Source organism: Suricata suricatta, chromosome 7, assembly GCF_006229205.1.
Source record: "Suricata suricatta isolate VVHF042 chromosome 7, meerkat_22Aug2017_6uvM2_HiC, whole genome shotgun sequence".
In the NCBI taxonomy this organism is placed as follows: Eukaryota; Metazoa; Chordata; class Mammalia; order Carnivora; family Herpestidae; genus Suricata; species Suricata suricatta.
Genome location: NC_043706.1, coordinates 12,343,278 through 12,363,888, shown reverse-complemented (window position 1 = coordinate 12,363,888; position 20,611 = coordinate 12,343,278). Strand labels below are relative to the sequence as shown.

At 40.4% G+C, this 20,611-nt stretch overlaps 1 long non-coding RNA gene across 1 annotated transcript in view; it reads right to left on the bottom strand.

The window, feature by feature from the left end:
- LOC115296871 overlaps window positions 1–20,611 on the bottom strand; it is a 233,322-nt gene that overhangs the window by 186,176 nt on the left and 26,535 nt on the right. The window contains exon 2 of the long non-coding RNA XR_003911105.1: window positions 86–207. This is a non-coding gene — a long non-coding RNA (uncharacterized LOC115296871). The remainder of the gene's footprint in view (window positions 1–85; window positions 208–20,611) is intronic.

Here is a 20,611-nt window from a genome sequence, read left to right as displayed (position 1 = left end):
TTGAAGAAGACGTCCTGAGACACCAAATGAATGATGGCTGATGAAATCTAAAGCTAACGAACGCCAAGTCCTTTGGATGACTTACCCACGCCCGCTTGTGTTTCAAGACCATTCCCACAGGCTGAAGTCCACACTTTCTTGTTCACGGCCTGGAGCAGCTGTGCTTGAGAGACTTCAGAATAAACTCTTTCATTTTGCTCCAGTAGGCTACAGGAAAAGAAAACAAAACAAGTCAGAATGAAAAATGTCACCTCCAGCAGTTAGTTGATACTCAGGGGGGAAATCCCTGGCCGCTTTCTGATGTATACTTTATAACCTCAAACAAGCATGCTCATGATCAGAAGGAAGCTATCACACGACGGATCCACCTACAATGTCCTCAAATACTAAAGGTGGGAAGGGAGAAGGAGGAAGAAGACAGGACACTTGTTGGGTAGGTGGCGTATTTTGAACGTTGGGCTATATACCACCAGGAATGTGCTTGCAGAATTCCAAGTTTACTAACTGAAATAAATACGAAAAGAAGAATTCATTGCATTTCATAATTAAAGATAACTGACGGGCCATTGTTAAGGATAGAAAGGGAAGAAGGTTTCATGTCAAATTAAAATTCATCTGATTCTGCCCATTAAAGACTCAGACTCACTGAGCCAACATTAATATCTTTAAACACATGGCTGTTAGTATTGAACAACAACAACAAAAAAGATGAAGGGTCAGAAAGAGGAAATTTTCTATTTCACACCAGAAACAGGTACTTTAATTGATGGGTTTTTCAGGCTGACTCTTGATACGTCTTGATCATGAACTTGCCCCGGCCCAAGCTGGAAAGTGGCATTTACTTGACGCACTAACTATGAAATGGATGGGCAACATATGCATGCCTCTCTACCCCTCCTCAGGGCAGCTGACAAAGCGTGCACCTTAGACCCGTGTGTGACAAGGTGGCTCTGGAAAATCCTCTTCTGCCTCGTGAGCTTACAACAGTCACTTGTCACGGGGTATTATTCGAGGTCCTTCTGATACTTAGTCAAGTCCATCCCACTGTTTGCTTTTTTTACAATGGCCATTTGAGCCTAGAAACGGTCTTCAAAAGCTGTCTGCAGCCTTTTCTAGCCTTTTATGAATTCTTCCTCATCTGTTCGGTAAACACGCACAGAGAACACCATCCATTCTTTCACCAGGATGCCTGCAACCCACTTGGGACTCCAAACTCGATGCATCTGCACAGGTTCTGCAGCCACCGCCAGGTCACTCTCCAATGACCCAGCTGTGAGACAGAGGATATATACTTTCCTGTCTCACGAGGTGACTGCGTGAATTACCAATTCCTTGAAAGCCTTCTGAAGCCATTACTTTATAAAATACTCAACGGGTTTGAAAAGACCTTTGGGGGATGGGGTTGTGTCTGTCTGTGGTTAAATTCGTGTAGGCACTCAGAACTTTTGAGGAGGAAGAGAAAGCTGCTCTTGGGTAATGTTAAATGAGAGAGTTGAGTTTAAGCCCATTATATTTTCAGTCTAGTTGGAAGAGTGGCTGCCTGAAAATGGCAAAGTCTTTTTTATTTTCTTGATGCTATCAATACCCACCGAAAGTGGGGTTGTCACGATTTTTATTAGCCTTCAGAGCAGCTTTCATGCAATGTAACTCAGCTCCCACTCAAATGTGTAACAGTAACATATTGCTAACAAATCAACACAAGCCAGGAAGTTCAAAGCATGACAAACTGTCTTTAGCTTACCGTTTGGGTAAAAACAGAATTTTAAAGGGAGGAGGAGGATTTAAGCAAGCCCACTGTGAGTTACTGGCTGGTATCAATCTTCTTTTACTAAAAATGAACTACTGCCTTTCTTTCATTTGTTACCAGCTTTTCTGGGCTGGTTGTTTAGAACTGGAGGGGCCTCTCTCATCTAGTTCAAGGTTCTTCTACAAAAGCTGCCAGCCCAGGGAGGCAAAGGGCACACAGCAAGCTCATCAGCACCGTGCCCAGACTCCGGGTTGCATCCCCCGTGCCCACTGCTCAGCGAATGCCATCTATGGTGTTGGTTCAAAGTTTACCAGAAGCTTATTATTTTCTCATGGCCCCTCTTCTCTCTCTGTTGTTTTTGCCTAAAGAAAGACATTCATTTCTGGATTGTATTTTGGCGCCACGTGGAGCAAAATTATCCGGGAGAGAAAGCAAGCCATGTGTCCACGGGAGCAAGTCACACATTTTGTGGAGGAGAAAAAAAAAAAAGAGAAATAAGGACGGATCTCAGGGACACAATTTTCCACTCTTATTTCTGTAGATGTGAAGGAGCAAAAGTGATTCATTTTGTGATTTGTAGCCGGCCCTCTGTTATACACAGTGCACCGAGTATGAGACCATTATTGTCAAAAGAAAACCACTGAATATTCTACACACGTCCTTTCAAGCAAGAATTTCAATATACTTCCCTCTTTCTGCAAACTCTGCAGCAGGGTTGCTAATGCTAATAACCAACCAACCAACCAACCAAACTGGCTTTGCACACCCACTCTTGTTGGCCAGGTAAAGCTATAAATGGAGAGAAGACCAAAAGTCTAGAAAGAAGAAAAGGACACCAGCAGGCTAGAACATTAACAGATATGCCTGAACATCTCAATCCAGAAAGGTACCTGTATAAACAAGGATCTGAATCCACCTGATATCCTCTCAGGGTCTGAAATTTGGTAAGCATTTTTGTGATAATTTTCTCAACAGTTCTAAGCGGCGGCAGCAAAGTATAGTAGATCAACATGTGTCAGAAACAGTGGTCTGAAAGCAATGAGGTTTTTTTTTCTTTCTTTTCATCTGAGTTTTGCAGCTAACTGGATTTTCAATTTAAGTCAGTCTCCTGGGTAGAATTAGTTCCTTATCTCTCAAATAAAGGGACATAAGTAACTGTTCTCCATAATGAATTCCCAATTAGAATTCAAGTTGTTTTTATATGTATTTGAGTATACTATATCAAATGAAATCTCTAAATTGTATCTTATAGGACCTATTAGGTATGTCGCTATTCTAAAATTCAACCATGAAGACTGCACGGGAAAAAATAATTAACAGGTTTGTGGTGGAATACCATCTCCGTGGAGAATGGGTGTTCTATTCAATATCTAGTGCTGGGAAAATTAGCTCATTATTTGGAAAGAGTCAGATCCCCATCTTACTTGATTTGGAAAATAAATTCTAGATAAATTAAATAATTAAACACACACATATGTGTTACACAGACATATGTGTATGAGGTATTTGTTATACATACATCATATTGTACAATTAAATACAGAAAAATAATTTTATAATAACAAGAAGCCATTACATTGACTTTGGCTTTTTACTCCAAGTGACAGGGGAAGATGCTAGAGAATTGTGAGTGGAGCAGCCTAATAATCTGCCTTATGCTTAAGGGATCCTTCTGTCTGCTGTGAAGAATAGGCCATCAAGGGGGCCTAGTTAGTCTACTGCAAAAATTCAAGTGAGACACCCAACACTTGGACTGGGGGAGGAAGTAGAGAGAACCAGTGAGATCCTAGATACATTGTGAAAGTCAAGTTGACAAAAAGTACAAGAGGCAGAAAAGAGGTAAGGAGGACGCATTCCAATTTTTGACCAGATCATCTGTAAGAACAGAGCTGCCATTCACCAAAACGGAAAAGATCATGGGAAAAGCACATGTTGGCACTCCATTTTTGCATGTTAGGTTTAAGATGCCTATTAGACATCCTTAAGGATACATGAGTCTGAATTACTATCCCCTTGAGTATCGACTGGATTGAGTCACTCTCGTCTAGCAGACAGAAGGTGGCAAAGGTAACAGGATGCCATTTCCAAGACCGTCTTCCATCTTGGTTGGATACTTGCATACATTCTGTCCTGGGTTTCTCACAGGCTGAGGCCATCCCGTGGAGGGATCCATGTGGCCTGCTAGCATCTCTATGAGTGAGCTTGGAAGCAGAACCCAACCTCACTCCCACCCCACCCTTCAGATGAGACTGCAGGCTGGGCTAATTAAGGGCTTGACTACAACCTTATGGAGGCCCCAAGCCAGAGACACGGATCGAAAATGTGCCTTGGTTCCTACTCACAGAAACTGTGAGATAATAAGTATTTGTTGTTTGAAGCCCCCGAGTTTTCAGGTAATTTATAACACAGCAGTAGATAACTAATGATGCAGAAGACACTGCCCCACGAATTTTATATGACTTTTTACAGTCGGAGAAATTGAGTCGCTAAGAAGTTATGTCACCTGCCCAATACCACGTGTGTGTGACAGAGGTGAGAATCCAACTCAGGCTATCTGACTCCAGAGCTGAAGGTCAAGGATAACGTTTTCTACCTCCTATGTGCATACCTGAAATATGACTTTCCACAGCAGGAAGTCTTAATATCATAGAGTTTATCTAAACAATGACCAAGTACATCTCCCACCAAACATCTTACCCTGTCACATAGTTCTATGACTCTATTTTCAATATCCCAAATACCTTACAATATATACTGAGCTGGCAAAGAAGATGGAAAGGTGGCCCCTTGCCATTTGAAGAGTAACCTCCATCTGCTTCCTTAATTTCAGTCTGGCTCATCTGGTTGATTTAACTAAGAGAGAACTTCCAGCATCGTTTACAGAAAGCTCTCATATAAATTCCCATAGACTGACTGTCCTTTTGCCCCTTTAAAGAGCTCTCTCTAAAGCTACTCAGTGCTAAGAAAGCACCAAGAGACCAGGTAAGACAGCCACAGTATTTCTGCTCGAATTTTTTTTTTTTTTACAGAATAAGGGAAAATCCATTTTCAGTTGCCAATCCAGAGTCACCCAAGATTCAAAACATACAAAGTGTCTACGTGGGAACTGGCAAGGCCCAAACATAAAGAACAAAAGCTTTTGAAGTACATAATGTACGGTAACTATCGTCCCTTCAAAGGTTACAACAAATTAAGACTTTTCCATTCTTCCCCCGACACAGCCGTGAAATACAGAAAGTGAAAGATGTGACTTCTGTTCTTCTGCCTAATTACAAATTTAGAATGGCATTGTTGTCGGGAAGGAATTGTTGCCGGCTACTGTGTTGTCCTTATTTTCTAGGAGGAGAGCACCCATCAAGCGGCAGTCAGGAGCATGTACTTCACCCACACTGGGGAAGCCTTTCCTTTTGTTTTAGCTGTTCAACTGTGCCCACAACCAATGGAAACCAAAGAACTGGAAAGAAAGAATCATAAGAAATTAAAAAAAAACCTGACTGCCATTTATAAAGCCTTTCAGTTACAAAGAGCGACTGTTTTATAAAGATGTAGGATTCACCAGCACAGGGTTTTTTCGTTTCTTGTTGGGTTTTTGTTTTTGTTTTTGTTTTTGTTTTTGTGGGGTTTTTTGCCATTTAAAAGTCCTAGACAGTAGTGACAGGTCTGTGGCGAGGACGCTAGGACTTAACCTACCATTTGGACAGTTTGTACGAGGAGGGCATGATGCTGTCGTATGACACAAAGAGCAGATGCTCCCGATTAACAGGCAGGAATGTCCCAAACAGACGTCTGCAAATGTAAGAATTTGCATAATGAAGACAACTTTGCCGATTATCAGCCAAACAGTATAGAGTGATGAAGGATGCCTCGTTCTCTTTTCAAAAAGAAGAGTCACTGAGATTAATTAGTAAACTTTCATGGGTCTTCCTCTAAGTAAAGCATGGGTTTGAAGGAGAGTACTTGATAAATCTTGCTTTTGATTTTTGAAAAAGGGGAACAAGGTAGTATATGTCATGTCTGAGCCAGCGTGTTCAACGGGGCGATATAATCCACAGTGAAATGTGCTGTGCTAAAACTACAGTGAGGCCTGGAAAGGCTCAAATACATTTGGGAAACACTTTGGAGAGACTCTGGTGTATTGATACGTATTCTAAATCTCAGAGACAGAAGAAAGCATGCCTCTTGGCTCCAAACACATTTGACCACAGAACAATTTTTCCAGCAGAAATAGGCAACCGGCAGATATGCACTGACCAAAATGCACCCTAGGAAACAATACGCTAAGCCAGTGGTTCTCAAATATTCGGTCCCGAGTCCCCTCTGCACCCCTAAAGTGTATTGAGGACCCTGAAGAGCTTTTAACAAGGCAGATTATACTGGACAGTATTTGCTGTGTTAGAAATTAAAACTGAGAGGGGCGCCTGGGGGGCTCAGTCGGCTGAGCGTCCGACTTCAGCTCAGGTCATGATCTCACAGTTTGTGGGTTCGAGCGCCGCGTCAGGCTCTGTGCTGACAGCTCAGAGTCTGGAGCCCGCTTTGGATTCTGTGTCTCTCCTTCTCTCTGCCCCTCCCCTGCTTATGCTCTCTCTCTGTTTCTCAATAATAAATAAATGTTAAAATTTTTTTTAAAGAAATTAAAACTGAGAAAAATTTTAAATATGTTAAAATTCATTAATTTGCTATAAATAATATACCCATAGCATGTTACATAAAATAGTGTATCTTCATAAAAAGCAACTACATTTTCCAAGATAAAAGGTTAAGAGGAGGAGTGACAATGATTTTGCAAATCTCTTTAATATCTGGCATAACAGAAAAAGAGTTAAATTCTCAAATGTGCCTCTGAATTCAATTTTCTGGACTAGAGTGTTTGGTTGAAGCCTAGGCTGGCTGGAGCCATGACATGAGCTCCGAGGGGCCAGTGAGAAAGGGTGCACTGTCAAAACACCCGTTTCCTTGGATTCTTCCAGATAAGAATGTGTGAAAGGTGTACACTTTAGACTTCTTTAGAAATGCTTTCTTTTTTTTAAGTTTATTTATTTATTTTTGAGAGAGAGACAGAGCACAACTAGGGGAGGACAGAGAGAGAGGGAGACGCAGAATCCGAAGCAGGTTCCAGGCTCTGAGCTGTCAGCCCAGAACCTGACACAGGGCTTGAACTCACGAACCGCGAGATCATGACCTGAGCTAAAGTTGAATGCTCAACTGACTGGGCCACCCAGGCGCCCCAGCAAACTCTTTCTTTTCATAATCCAGGTCTTAATAATCTAGCATGGATTTACTTTCACTGAAGGCAATAAACTTTTTACGTACCTTGAGAAAGATTCAGAAAGGCCTGTTTCATGAAATCAGTTAACAAAGTAAGTATGTAATTATAAACCATTAACTACTTACTAAGAATGACTAAACAACACTTGCTATCTTTGGGTGTGTAATAATAATAATAATAGCTAATATTTGAGTGTTAAGCCCCCAAATTACATTATTTCCTTTAAGCCTTACAATCACCCTCACTGGTAAATATCTCTGTTATTACATTTTCAAACTGTCTTTTATTTTTAAGTTTATTTATTTTGAGAGAGGGAGAGTGAGCAGGGGTAGGGGCAGAGAATGAGAGACAGAGGAAATCCCAAGCCGCCGCCACATTATCAGTCTAGAGACTGACGTGGGGCTCCATCCCATGAACTATGAGATCATGACCTGAGCTGAAATCAAGAGCTGGACACTGACCAACTGAGCCACCCAGGCGCCTCCCCATCACTCCATTTGTAATAAATGAAGAAATATGGGTGGATGGAGTGAAGTAGTGTGCCCAAGGTGCTAACTAAGTGACAGACTCAGGACTCCCACTTCTGTCTGACCAAAGATTCTCTCTTAACTCCTCATTTCCAGTTCACGGTTTAGGAATCCAGATTCTTCCTCCGGCTGTGATTCCAAAAAATAAGTCATGAAATATCATCTTCATTTTCCCCTTTCAAAGTGAGTAGTCGCTTGATGAATTAGTTCGGAGCCCACACTAACGAGCGTGTATAACAGGGACATTCTTCTGCCTCCCAAAGCATGCTGTCCACGTTATCCCGAGAAAAAAGGAGTCTCGCTCAAAAGCCGCATATCCTGGCTGCTGTGAAGTCCAGTTTTCTGATTCTTACAGAGTCATGAGCATGAAGCACTTACAGCGATGCTCTGTGAAGAAAACCCAAGGTCCCGTCGGCCCGTCTCCTCTCTTTATTCTTCCAAGAGCACATTTATGAAACAGGGGCAAAGAAAATGCCCGCCATCTCTACAGCAGGACAATAAGTCAAGGAGAAAACACAGGCAGGCCTCGTTTTACCGTACTTCGCTTTAGGGCTCTTATCAGATACCATATTTTTTACAAACTGAAGGTTTGTGGTGACCCTGCCTCAAGCAAGTGTATCGGTGCTGTTTTTCCAGCAATATTTGTTCATTTTGTATCTTTGTGTCACATTTTGGAAATTCTAATATTTCAAACTTTTGTCATTATTACGTCTGTTATGATGACCCGTGGTCAGCAATTATGACTCACTGAAAGCTCAGATGATGGTTAGCATTTTTTAGCAAGACAGTATTTTTAAATTAAGATACAGGGTGGCCCGAGTGGCTCAGTGGGTTAAGCATCTGACTTAACCATGCTCATGCTCTGCCTCTCAATAACAAACATTAAAAAATCTTTTAATGAAGACATATATATTGTCTTTGAGACATGATGCTATTGCACACTCAGTAGTCTACAGTAATATAAACATAATGTTTGGTATGTACTAGGAACCCACAAATTTATCTGGCTCATTTCTTTTAATTTAAAAATAATTTTTAATGTTTATTTTAAGAGAGAGACCGAGTGCAGGCTGGGAGAGGGAGGGAGAGGGAGACACAGAATCCGAAGCAGGCTCCAGGCTCTGAGCTGTCAGCACAGAGCCCGACATGGGACTCAAACTCACGAACTGCAAGATCATGACCTGAGCCGAAGTCAGAGGCTTAACCAACTGAGCCACCCAGGCACCCCCATCTGATTCATTTTACAGTGACATTTGCTTTACTGCAGTGTTCTGGACCCAAACCCGAAATACCTGATGTATGTCTGTATTACCCTTTTCAAGTGCTTTCTAAATCCTCAGCAACCTTGGGTCACCATACACCTCTGGCCATTACGTCTCTACCCTCGATGACATTCCCTCCACTCTCCCAGAACCATGTAAAACATACTGAAAAACTTCCTAGATCAGTGTTAGTCATTTTCCAACTCCCATTTCAAGACAGCTGCCCTTCCAGAACTACCCCAGCCCTGTTTCCTCGAAGCTCATTGGGGGAAACCCCACCCCCATGGGCTTGCTCTCGTGCCCCCCGACAGTGGGGGATGCAGCTTCCCCTGCATGAGTCCCATCCTGCACAGCTACGGGGAGATGGGGAATGCTCTCTAGACCTTCTGGAGAAGCTCACAGAACTTCCCGAGTGCCGAACACAACATATCATGATCACTTGTATTTTTCGTGATTGAGTGGAGACTCAAGAACATACGAGTGTAATTTTATGTCGATTTTATTTTCAAACATCTTTAGATTCTTTGGTCCTACGATTAAATGAACGGTGTAATTGAGCCAGAAATTTTAGATATTTTTAAAGAGAATTGTTGGGCGCCTGGGTGGCTCAGTTGGTTAAGCGACCGGCTTCAGCTCACTAAGGTCATGATCTTGCGGTCTGTAAGCTCAAGCTCCGCTAAGGCTCTGTGCTGACAGCTCAGAGCCTAGAGCCTGCTTTGGATTCTGTGTCTTCTTCTCTCTCTGCCTTTCCCTCTGCTCATCCTCTGTCTCTCTGTCTCTCAAAAATAAATAAACATTAAAAAATTTAATAAAAAAATAAAGAGAATAGTAGTAGGCTACAGTACAACCAATGGTGTTCACGGAAAACTCCAGGCCATTTTATTTGTGACATCCTCAGCATAGACAGAATTAGGTATATCCTAATGTGAATTGATTTTGGAAGAAAGCAGGATAGTATACTAGCTCTTGGCAAAAATCAAAACAAAACAAAAAAACAACAGGTGGTTTTGGGGTACACCCAGAAATCCATTGATTGTGTCCTGTGCTTTCTAAAGACTCAACCATTCTTAATGACATCCATTACGTGCACTTTCCTATCCCACTAAAGTGCTCTGTCTCTCTGTTTTCAACACAGAAGATTCCAACTCATTCCATCAGCACCATACTTACTCTCTGAAAAATTATGCTACGTACTTTGTATGACTGGTATGACCCAATAGCAGGTGACAGTGACACCTGGGAATCCTTCTATACTGTGTCAAACTTACGAGGCATCTCATTCTCCTCCAAAACGGCCCTTTCTCTCAGACTAACCCCCAAAATTGGAGGCTGTGTATATGTAAGTGATATGGTTAGGCGCAGGCAGGCCTGTTTTTATTTTGAGGTTTTTGTTTTTGTTTTATCATGCCAAACCTTTGCACAGAAGTTAAGGACAGAAAGTCACTGTAAAGGTTCATTTCTACTTACTGTGACAGACTATCTAACTTAAATATTGGGTTTCCATTTGTAAGTTCCATGACTGGATTAACAGAACCATGCAAATTGTGGCCTTCCTCTGAAACCTAGCAGCCCTGATCTTCACCTTTTTTATCATTCTTGGTGGAAATTTTCAACAACCACAAAGGTGGGGAAAAGGGTGTGTGGCATACTGACTTCTTAGTCACATTTCCTGGTGTTGCCATTTTAGTATATTTTAAATATTTACTTAGGGAAACATTTAAGTAATTATAGTTTATGAAGCACTGTTCTCTTTTTCTGTCTTGGTTGACCCCTCAATGTGCTACACCACACACAAAAAAAATTCTCTGAATTAGTGCCACTATTTAGTGAAGGGCTGATGCTCTCATTTGGTGAGCACTTCTCCCAATGTTGTTGAAATCTGAAGGGAGCAATCTTGGGTTGGGAAAATTTTCTATTTTTTTAAATGTTTTATTTATCTATTTTTGAGAGACAGAGAGAGAGAGAGAGAGAGAGAAAGAGAGAGAGCGAGCATGAGCAAGGGAGGATCAGAGAGAGAGGGAGACACAGAATCTGAAGCAGGTTCCAGGCTATGAGCTGTCAGCACAGAGCCCCATGCGGGGCCTGAACCCATGAACTGTGAGACCATGACCTGAGCCAAAGCCGGACACTCAAACGACTGAGCCACCTGGGCACCCCTTGGATTATACTTTTCTTTTTTAAAAATGTTTTATTTATTTTTTGAGAGAGAGACACAGCATGAGCAGGGGAGGGTCAGAGAGAGAGAGACACATAATCTGAAGCAAGCTCCAGGCTCTGAGCTAGCTGTCAGTACAGAGCCTGATGTGGGGGCTCAAACTCATGAACCATGAAATCATGACCTGAGCCAAAGTGGGATGCTCAACTCACTGAGCCACCCAGGCGCCCCTTAGGCTGGCAAAATTTTTAGACTCTCTTTCACATTATACATTGGGACAGCTCTAAACTGACACTTCTTTTTAGCCTCCCTCCACATTCACATTGGTGGTGTCCACACAGCCCTGGGCTGACCCCACAGACTATCCAAGGGCAGCTGGCTTTGACTCCCAGCCAACCAACCAACCAAGAACGGGTAAGCTACAGGATCAAAAAGAAAAGCAGTAAAGCAGTGTTGGGTGGTGAGAAAGACTGAGGTCCTGTCACTTCTAGGGATCTACTAAGTCTGCTCCTGGTCCCGCCATCACTGAGTTGCCAAAACTGAGAACTCCAGATTCAACACTTTGCCTTCCCCCATATTTCACAAGTGAACTAGTTCCAAATCCTACCAATCCTACTTCCTGGTTACACTAGCAAAATCCTTCCCTTTCCACTCCTCTAGAATGCAAACGGGTGCAGCCACTCTGGAAAACAGTGTGGAGGTCCCTCAACAAATTAAAAATAGAACTCAACAAATGCGCTATTAGGTGTTTATCCAAAGGATACAAAAATGCTGATTCAAAAGGTCATATGCACCCCAATGTTTTTAGCAGTGCTATCAACAATAGCCAAACTATGGAATGTCCATTGATGGATGAATGGATAAAGAAAATGTGTATGTGTATATATATAATGGAATACTACTCGGCGATCAAAAAGAATGAATTCTTGCCACTTGAAACAATGTGGACGGAACTAGAGTGTATTGGAATAAGTGAAATAAGTCAGAGAAAGATAAATATCATATGACTTCACTCATTTGTGGAATTTAAGGTATAAAACATGAACATAAGGGAAGAGAAGGAAAAGTGAGATAAAGACAGGGAAGGAGGCAAACCATAAGAGACTCCTAAATACAGAGGACAAACTGAGGGTTGCTGGAGGTAGGTGGGGATGGGCTAGATGGGTGATGGGCCTTAAGGAGGGCACTTGTTGGGATGAGAAGTGGGTGTCCTATGTAAGAGATGACTCATTGGATTCTACTCCTGAAACCAATATTATACTCTATAGCAACTAACTCAAATTTAAATAAATAAATTTTAAAAACTAAAAACCAGGGGCGCCTGGGTGGCTCAGTCGGTTAAGCCTCCGGCTTCGGCTCAGGTCAGATCTCACGTTCATGGGTTCGAGCCCCGCGTAAGGCTCTGTGCTAACAGCTAGCTCAGAGCCTGGAGCCTGCTTCCGGTTCTTTGTCTCCTTCTCTCTCTGCCCCTCCCCCTCTCATGCTCTGTCTCTCTCTGTATTAAAAATAAATAAAATATTTAAAAAATATTAAAAAAAAACTAAAAACCAGAAAAAAAGGAAAAAGAAAAAAAAGAGATCTGGAAAAAATGAGATGTGGAGATTGTGAAGACCATGAACCAACATTTCATTCACAGATTTTTTGTTGTTGTTTTCTGGGTTTTCTTGGCTCATCTATATTTTGGGTCAGTTTTTTTTTTTAATTCAATTTGACTTTTAATCATTAAGAATAATCCTAGACGCATGTCCTGTTAATGCACTGCCAAGTTGCATTGACACATTTCATTACTGCTTGAAGGCCATGTATTAAGAACACTACCCGCAGTCAAGCTAAAGAAAATAAAAATATAATGATCTGGGATTTTTTTTAAAGCAGTTACTAAAAGAGAAACAAATGTTATTTTAAATCTCTGGCTCACTGTAAACTGACAAGATATGAATATGAATTCTACAAAGTAATATATAACAACTGCTTCTCCTCATCGCAACCACATACCAGTGACTCAACTTTACATTTCATTTGGATATTACATGTGGAACGTATCATCTAGATTACAGACCACCCTCATCGAGTAGATTTCCTCCAGCTAATTTTTGAGATCATGACGTCATCAACTTTAAAAAGCTTAGTAGAAAACTCTTCTTAAATTTGGTTCTACGAAAAGTCACTGCAAAGTGTTAAATTTCTAAATCAAGTGAGAAACGAGATCTGAAAAACTGTAAGATAATTCTATCATTGTCTAAATGTTAGTCATGTCATCAACACACTTTTCTCTATGTGTGCTTTGGAAGGGAATTCTGCCAAGCCCTTGGCTAAAGTCAAGTGAAAAGAATCCAATACGATCCTGCCCTCGATAAGCGTACAGTCCATCTGGGAAGATGGTATATACACAAATGGCACCAATTCTTTGCAGGACATAAAGAGAATCAGAGAAACGCCTTGGAAATTTACAAGAGGAAATCACTTTATGCAGGAGAGAGTCTCAGGGAAGGTTCCACAGAGATGGTGGGCTTTCAGGATTAGATGGATTGGCATTCTGAACTCACCTTTCCATTCCTAAAATGAAAGTTCCAGGAAAAGGCCAAACTAATCAGTTTGTCCCTAGAGTTAACATTGATAGAGTAACTTCTGTGTGTTAGGAAATTCATAAATGTTACCTCCAAGCAACCTCCTAATGATAGCCTGGTTGTAACCGGTTTAAAAAAGACTCAGACTCACCACATTCCCAAGAGTCATTAGTTTTTGTTAAACATTAGTAAGCCAGGGGAGCCTGGGTGGCTCAGTTGGTGAAGCCTCCAACTTCAGCTCAGGCCATGATTTCATAGTTCATGAGTTTGAGTCCCACATCAGGCTCTGTGCTAACAGCTCAGAGCCTGGAGCCTGCTTCGGACTCTGTGTCTCTCTCTGCCTTCCCCCCACCCCCGCTCTCGCTCATGCTCTCTCTCTCTCTCTCTCTCTCTCTCTCAAAACAAAAAAACATCAGTAAGCCAAAATGGTGTTGAGATCAACATTTAACAACTCAACACAGAGAGGATGACAGTCTTAACAAGAACAACAAAGGGTCAAAATCACTACGTATTTTGACTATAAATATGGCTTAATATGACAAGGATTTGGACATGCCCAAACCAGTCACATGACCCCCCAATATAACTGACGTGACAAGAATATCATGAATTTCATATACTTACTTATTCTGTCCTCTAACATCAATATTATGCAATGATTTCCTTTTGTACTGAATTATTAAAATACATATTTGCTTTAAAACGGTTATTCACATTGTATTTCTCAAAATGTGATCCAAGAACCTTTTCTGTCAAATGCATCAGAGGAGAGTGCTTATTAAAACTACAAGCCCCAGACCTACTCCTGTCCCGCTTGGGCCCAGGAATCTGCATTTTCAACAGGTCCTCTCCCTATCTCTAGGTGAGAACTAGGTGCCCATTTAAGTTTTCAAACTCTTTTTCTGTCTGTCATATCCTTCCCCATCTGTTTCCCTCTCTTTTTCTCTTCTAATGTAATGTGTCTCTGCCAATTAAAAATTTTTTAATGTTTTTTAATGTTTTATTTATATTTGAGAGAGAAAGACAGTGTGAGCAGGGCAGGATCAGAGAGAGAGGGAGACAGAGAATCTGAAACAGTCTCCAGGCTCTGGGCTAGCTGTCAGCACAGAGCCTGACGCAGGGCTCGAACCCACGAACCGTGAGATCATGACCTGAGCCGAAGCCGGATGCGCAACTGACTGAGCTACCCAAGCGCCTCTAAAAGTTGTTTTTTAATGTTTGTTTATTTTTGAGAGACACAGAGAGGGAGAGCGAGAGCAGGGAGGGGCAGAGAGAGAGGGAGACACAGAATCTGAGGCAGACTCCAGGTCCTACGCTGTCAGCACAGAGCCTGAAGCGGGGCTTGAGTCCACAAACCATGAGATCATGACCTAAGCAGAAGTCAGATGCTAACTGACTGAGCCACCCAGGTGCCCCATGTCCTTGGCAATTTAATCACTTTTCAACACTGTCCAAATCTTTTGTGTCACACTACAATGACTAAAAGAAAAACTGCTTCTGCAACACTGCAATTATACCCCGACAAAGAGGATTTCAGTAGCCCTGCCCTCCTTTTCCATGGAAGGTAAGTTCCTAGCCCCCCATTAGATGCCTAAGACCGCAGACAGTATCTAAACTCTATGTGCACTGTTTTTTCCTATGTTACAATTAACATGTAATATTACATTACTTTCAGTTGTACAAGACAGTGATGCAGTATTTTTCGACATGAGGAAATGATCCCCACCACAGGTCTAGATGCCATCCGCTGCAACACAAAGTTACTACAATATTATTGACTATATTCCCTATGACGTACATTACATACCTGTGACTCATTATTTTATAACTGAAACCCTGTCTCTCTTAATCCCCTTCATCTATTTCAACCATTCACCTCCCTTCCTCCCCTCTGGCAACCACCACTTTGTTTTCTGTATCTATTTCTGGGGTGGTGGTGGTGTTTTTTTTTAATTTCTTCACTTTGCTTTTTAGATTCTACATATAAGTGAAGTCATACTAAAAAAAATTTTTTTTAAGTAAGTGAAATCATACTGTATTTGTCTTTCCTGGTCTGATTTATTTCACTTAGCAGAATGCCCTCTACATCCATCCGCGCTGTCACAAATGGCAAGACTCCATTCTTTTATGGCTGAATAATATTCCACTGCATGTATATATCCCACATACCCTTTCTCCATTTATCCACTGATGGGCACATGGGTTATTTCCATACCTTGGCTATTGGACATAATGGTGCAATGGACACAAGGATACAAATATCTTTTCTTATTAATGGTTTTGTTTTCTTTGGATAAATACCCAGAAGTGGAATGGCTGGACCCTATGGTTCTACTTTTCATTTTTCTAAGGAACCTCCACACTGTTTCCTACAGTGGATACAGCAATTTGTATATTTCCACCAACACTGCACAAGAATTCCCTTTTCTCCACATTTTTGCCAATACTTGTTACTTCTTTTATTTTTGAGAATAGCCACTCTTGACAGGTGTGAGATGGTATCTCATTGTGGGTCTGATTTGCATTTCTTTAATGATTAGTGATTCTGAGCATCCTTTCATGCGTCTGTTGGCAATCTGGATGTCTTCTTTGGGAAAATGTCTATTCAGGTCTTCTGCTGTGTTTTTTAATCAGGTTGTTTGCTTTTTCATTATTGAGCTATATGAGTTTTTCACATATTTTGGATATCAACCCCTTATCAGATAGATCATTTGCAAGTACCTTCTCTCATTCAATAGGTTACCTTTTTGTCTTGGTGGTTTCCTTTGCTGTGCAAAAGGTTTTGTTTGATGGAGTCTCATTTATTTTTGGTTTTGCTGCCCTTGACTGAGGAGACAGATCCAAAACACATAGCTAAGACCAATATGAAAAAGTTTACTGCCTATGTTGTCTTCTGGAAGTTTTATGATTTCAGATCTTATATTTAAGTCTTTAATTCCATTTGAGTTTGTATATGGCATGGAAAATGGTCTACTTTCATTCTCTTGCATGTAACTGTCCAGTTTCCCCAGAACCATTTTTTATTTTAGAGACTCTCTTTTCCCCATTATATGTTCTTGCCTCCTTTTTGTAGATTAATTTACTATATGTTTGGGTTTATTTCTGAGCTCTCTCATCTGTTTCATTGACCTATATGTCTCTTTTTGTGTCAGTACCATACTGTTTTGATTTCTGTAGCTTTGCAGTACTATTTGAAATCAGAGGAAGTGTAATGCCTCTGGCTTTGTTCTCCTTTCTCAAGAGCGCTTGGTGTCTTTGAGGTCCTTTTTGGTTCCATACACATTTTGGGATTTTTATTCTAGTTCTATGAAAAATGCCATTGGTATTTTGATAAAAACTGTATTGAATCTATAGCTTGCTTTGGGTAGTATAGACATTTTAACAACGCTAATTCTCCCAATCCATGAACACAGTGTATCTTTCCATTTATTTGTGTCATCTCCAATTTCTTTCACCACCATCTTACAGTTTTTAGAGTATAGGTCTTTCACCTCTTTGGTTAAATTTATTCCTAGGTATTGCATTCTTTTTTTATGCAATTGTAAATAGGATTGTTTTAATTCCTCTTGCAGATAGTTCATTATCAACATATAGAAACACAACAGACATCTGTATATTAATTTTGTGTCCTGTAACTTTACTAAAGCCATGTATTAGTTCTAACAGCTTTTTGATGGAGCTTTTAGGGCTCTCTATGTATAGTATCTGTAAATAGCAACAACTGCCTCTTCTTTTCCAATTTGGATACTTTTTATTTCTTTTTATTGCCTAATTGCTGTGACTAGAACTTCTAATATTATATTGAATAACACTGACTAGAGTTGGCAACCCTATCTTGTTTCTATTCTTAGAAAAAAGCTTTCAGCTTTTCACCATAAAGTATGATATTAACTATAGGTTTGTCATATATGATCCTTATTTTGTTGAGGTACATTTCCTCTATGCTTGCTTTGTTGACAATTTTTATCATAAAAGAATGCTGAATTTTGTCAAATGCTTTTTCTACATCGATTGAGGTTATATGATCTTTATCCTGTGTTTTATAAACATGGTCTATGATGTTGACTGATTTGTAGATGTTAAACCATCCTTGCATCACTGGGAAAATCCCATTTCATCATGGTACATGATCCTTTGTTCTTTTTTATCTATTTCTTAACTATAACATTAGATTGTCTATTTGAGATTTTTCTTGTTTCTTGATATAGGCCTGTATCACTATGAACATCCCTTTGAGTAGTGCTTTGCTCCATCCCAAAGATTTTGGAATGTTGTGTTTCCATTTTCATTTGTCTAAAGTTCTTTTTTACTTCCTCTTTGATTTCTTTGTTCATTCATTGATTGTTTAATACTGTGTTGTTAATCCTGTGTTTTTTCTGGTTTTCTTCTTATGATTAATTTCCAGTCTCATGCACTGTAGTCAGAGTAGATACCTGATATGATTTTAATCTTCTTCAATTTATTGAGACTTATTTTGTGCCCTACCATGTGATCTAGCCTGGAGAATGTTCCATGTACACTTGAAAAAAATTTGTATTCTGCTGTCTTGGGATAGAATATTCTGTATTTATCTATTAAGTCCATCCAACTGGTATCATGTATCATTTAAGGTCAATGTTCCTTACTTAGATTTTCTGTTTGGATGATCTATGTATTAATGTAAATGCATATTAAAGTCCCCTACAATTATTATATTGCTATTTCTCCCATTATTTCTAATAATATTTGCTTAATATATTTAGATGCTTTATGTTGAGTGCATAAACATTTAAAAATGATTTATCTTCTTTTTAGACTCTGACCCCTTTATCATTATGGAATGCCCTTCTTTGTCTTGTTACAGTCTTTGTTTCAAAGTCTACAAAGTCTGTTTTGCCTGATAAAAGTACTGCTATCTCAGCTTTCTTTCCATTTCCTTTGGCATGGTATACCCATTCCTTCACTTTTAGTCTGTGTGTCTTTAGGTTTGAAGTGAGTCTTTGGTAAGTAGTACACAGAAAGGTCTTGTTTGTTTATCCATGCAGCTACCCTATGTCTTTTGATTAGAGAAATTAGTCCATTTACATTTAGAGTAATTACTGGAAAGTATGTACTTACTGCCATTTTTGGAATTGTTTTCTGGCTGCTTCTGTCATTGTGTGCCTTTCTTCTCCTTCTCTCCCTTACGGTTTTTTGTTTTCTTTCATGTTATGTTTAGATGCCTTTTTTTTTTTTTGCTTTTGTGTATTTAAGATTTTTCTTTCTGATTACAGAACATTTTATGTATATAATAGTCTCTTTTAAGTTGACAGTAACTTAAGTGTAACATGTTCCAAAGTTTTATATATTTACTCCATCCCATTGTTTTACATTTTTGATGACACATTTCACATCTCATTTTATGTATCCCTTAATTATTATTTTTATTTTTAATTAATTTTGCTACTTTTGGCTTTTACCCTTCATACTTGCTTTATAAGTGGTTGATCCACTACCTTTATTATATATTTACCTTTTCCTGTAGGATTTAAAATTTAGTATGTTTTCTTATTACAGATGATTAATTAGTGCCTTTTCTTTTTACATTAGAAAAGTCCCTTTAACATTTCCTGGAAGGCCAATTTAGTAGTGGTGAACTCCTTTATCTTTTGCTTATCTTGAAAACTTCTAATCTCTCCTTTAATTCTGAGTGATAATCTTGCTGGACAGAGACTTCTAGGTTAACAGTTTCCTCCTTTTAGCACTTAGAATAGGCCATGCCATTCCCTTCTGGCCTATAAAGTTTCTGCGAAAAAAAAAATATCTGCTGATAGTCTTATGGGGTTTCCTTTGTGTGTAATACTTTGCTATTATTCTTGTTTTTAAGATTCTCCCTTTATTCTTCACTTTTACTAGTTTAATGTATTGTGGTGTGTTTCTGTTTGCATTCATATTATTTGGAATTTTCTGGACTTCCTGGACCTGAATGTCTGTTTTCTTCCTCAGATTAAAGAAGTTTTCAGCCATTACTTGTTCAAATAATTACTCTGGCCCTTTCTCTCTATCTTCTCCCTTTGGGACTCCTATAATGCAAACGTTATTCCATTTAATCTTGTCCCAGAGGTCTCTTAAGATGTCCTCATTTCTTTTATTCTTTTTTCATTTTGTTACTCTTCCTGGGTATTTTTCATTGCTTTGTCTTCCAGCTTACCGCTCCATGCTTCTGTTTCATCCATTCTATTGTCGAACCCTCTAGTTTATTTTTCAGTTCAGTTACAACTTCGGTTTGGTACTTGCTTATGTTTTCTCTTTGTTGAAATTCTTGTAGTGTTCATCAATTCTTCTACTGAGGTCAGTGAGCATCTTTATGACCATGACTTTGAACTCTTTATCAGGTAGACTACTTACTTCCATTTCATTAAGGTCTCTTTCTGGGCATTTGCCTCGCTCTTTAAATTGCAACATATCCCTCTGTCTCTTTGTTTTGCCTGTCTCTCTGTTTGTCTATGTGTATTAGAAGAGAGGACTATCTCCCTCAGTCATGGAGTGGTCTTGTACGGTGGATGTTCCATGTGGCCTCAAAGCTCAATCTTCCCTGGCTACCAGAGCCAGGTGCTCTACGGTCATCCTGACTGTGACAGGGCCATGGCTGCTGCATCGGGAGGGTGGGGTTGGGCACTCACCAGCTCAACTGTGGCCTACCCATTGCACAGGGAGGACAGGGCTTTGGGCACTAACCTGACCCATCTGTGGCTGAGCCACTGTGCGGGACAGGGTGGGGGCGGTTCAAGCCACTTGACTCTCTGTTTGTATTTCTGTCTCTGTGCTGGGTGGGCCAGGCTCAGAGTGGCCATCCAGGCTGATTATGGCTTGGCTGCTGCTAGACAGGGAGGGTGGGGCTCAGGGTGCTCCCCAGCCCAATTGTAGCTCACCCACCACCTGGGGAGACCAGGGCTTGGGCACTTATCCCCCCTGGTTTGGGCTCAGCAGCTGCACAGGTTGGATGGGGCTCCGGGTGTGAGACTAGCCAGCCGCTAGTGTACGGCGTGGGTGGGGCATGGGGCCTCACGCAGCTTGGTTATGCTGCAGCCTGGGCAGAGTGTGCCCTCCAGTCCTGGCAGGCCAAAGA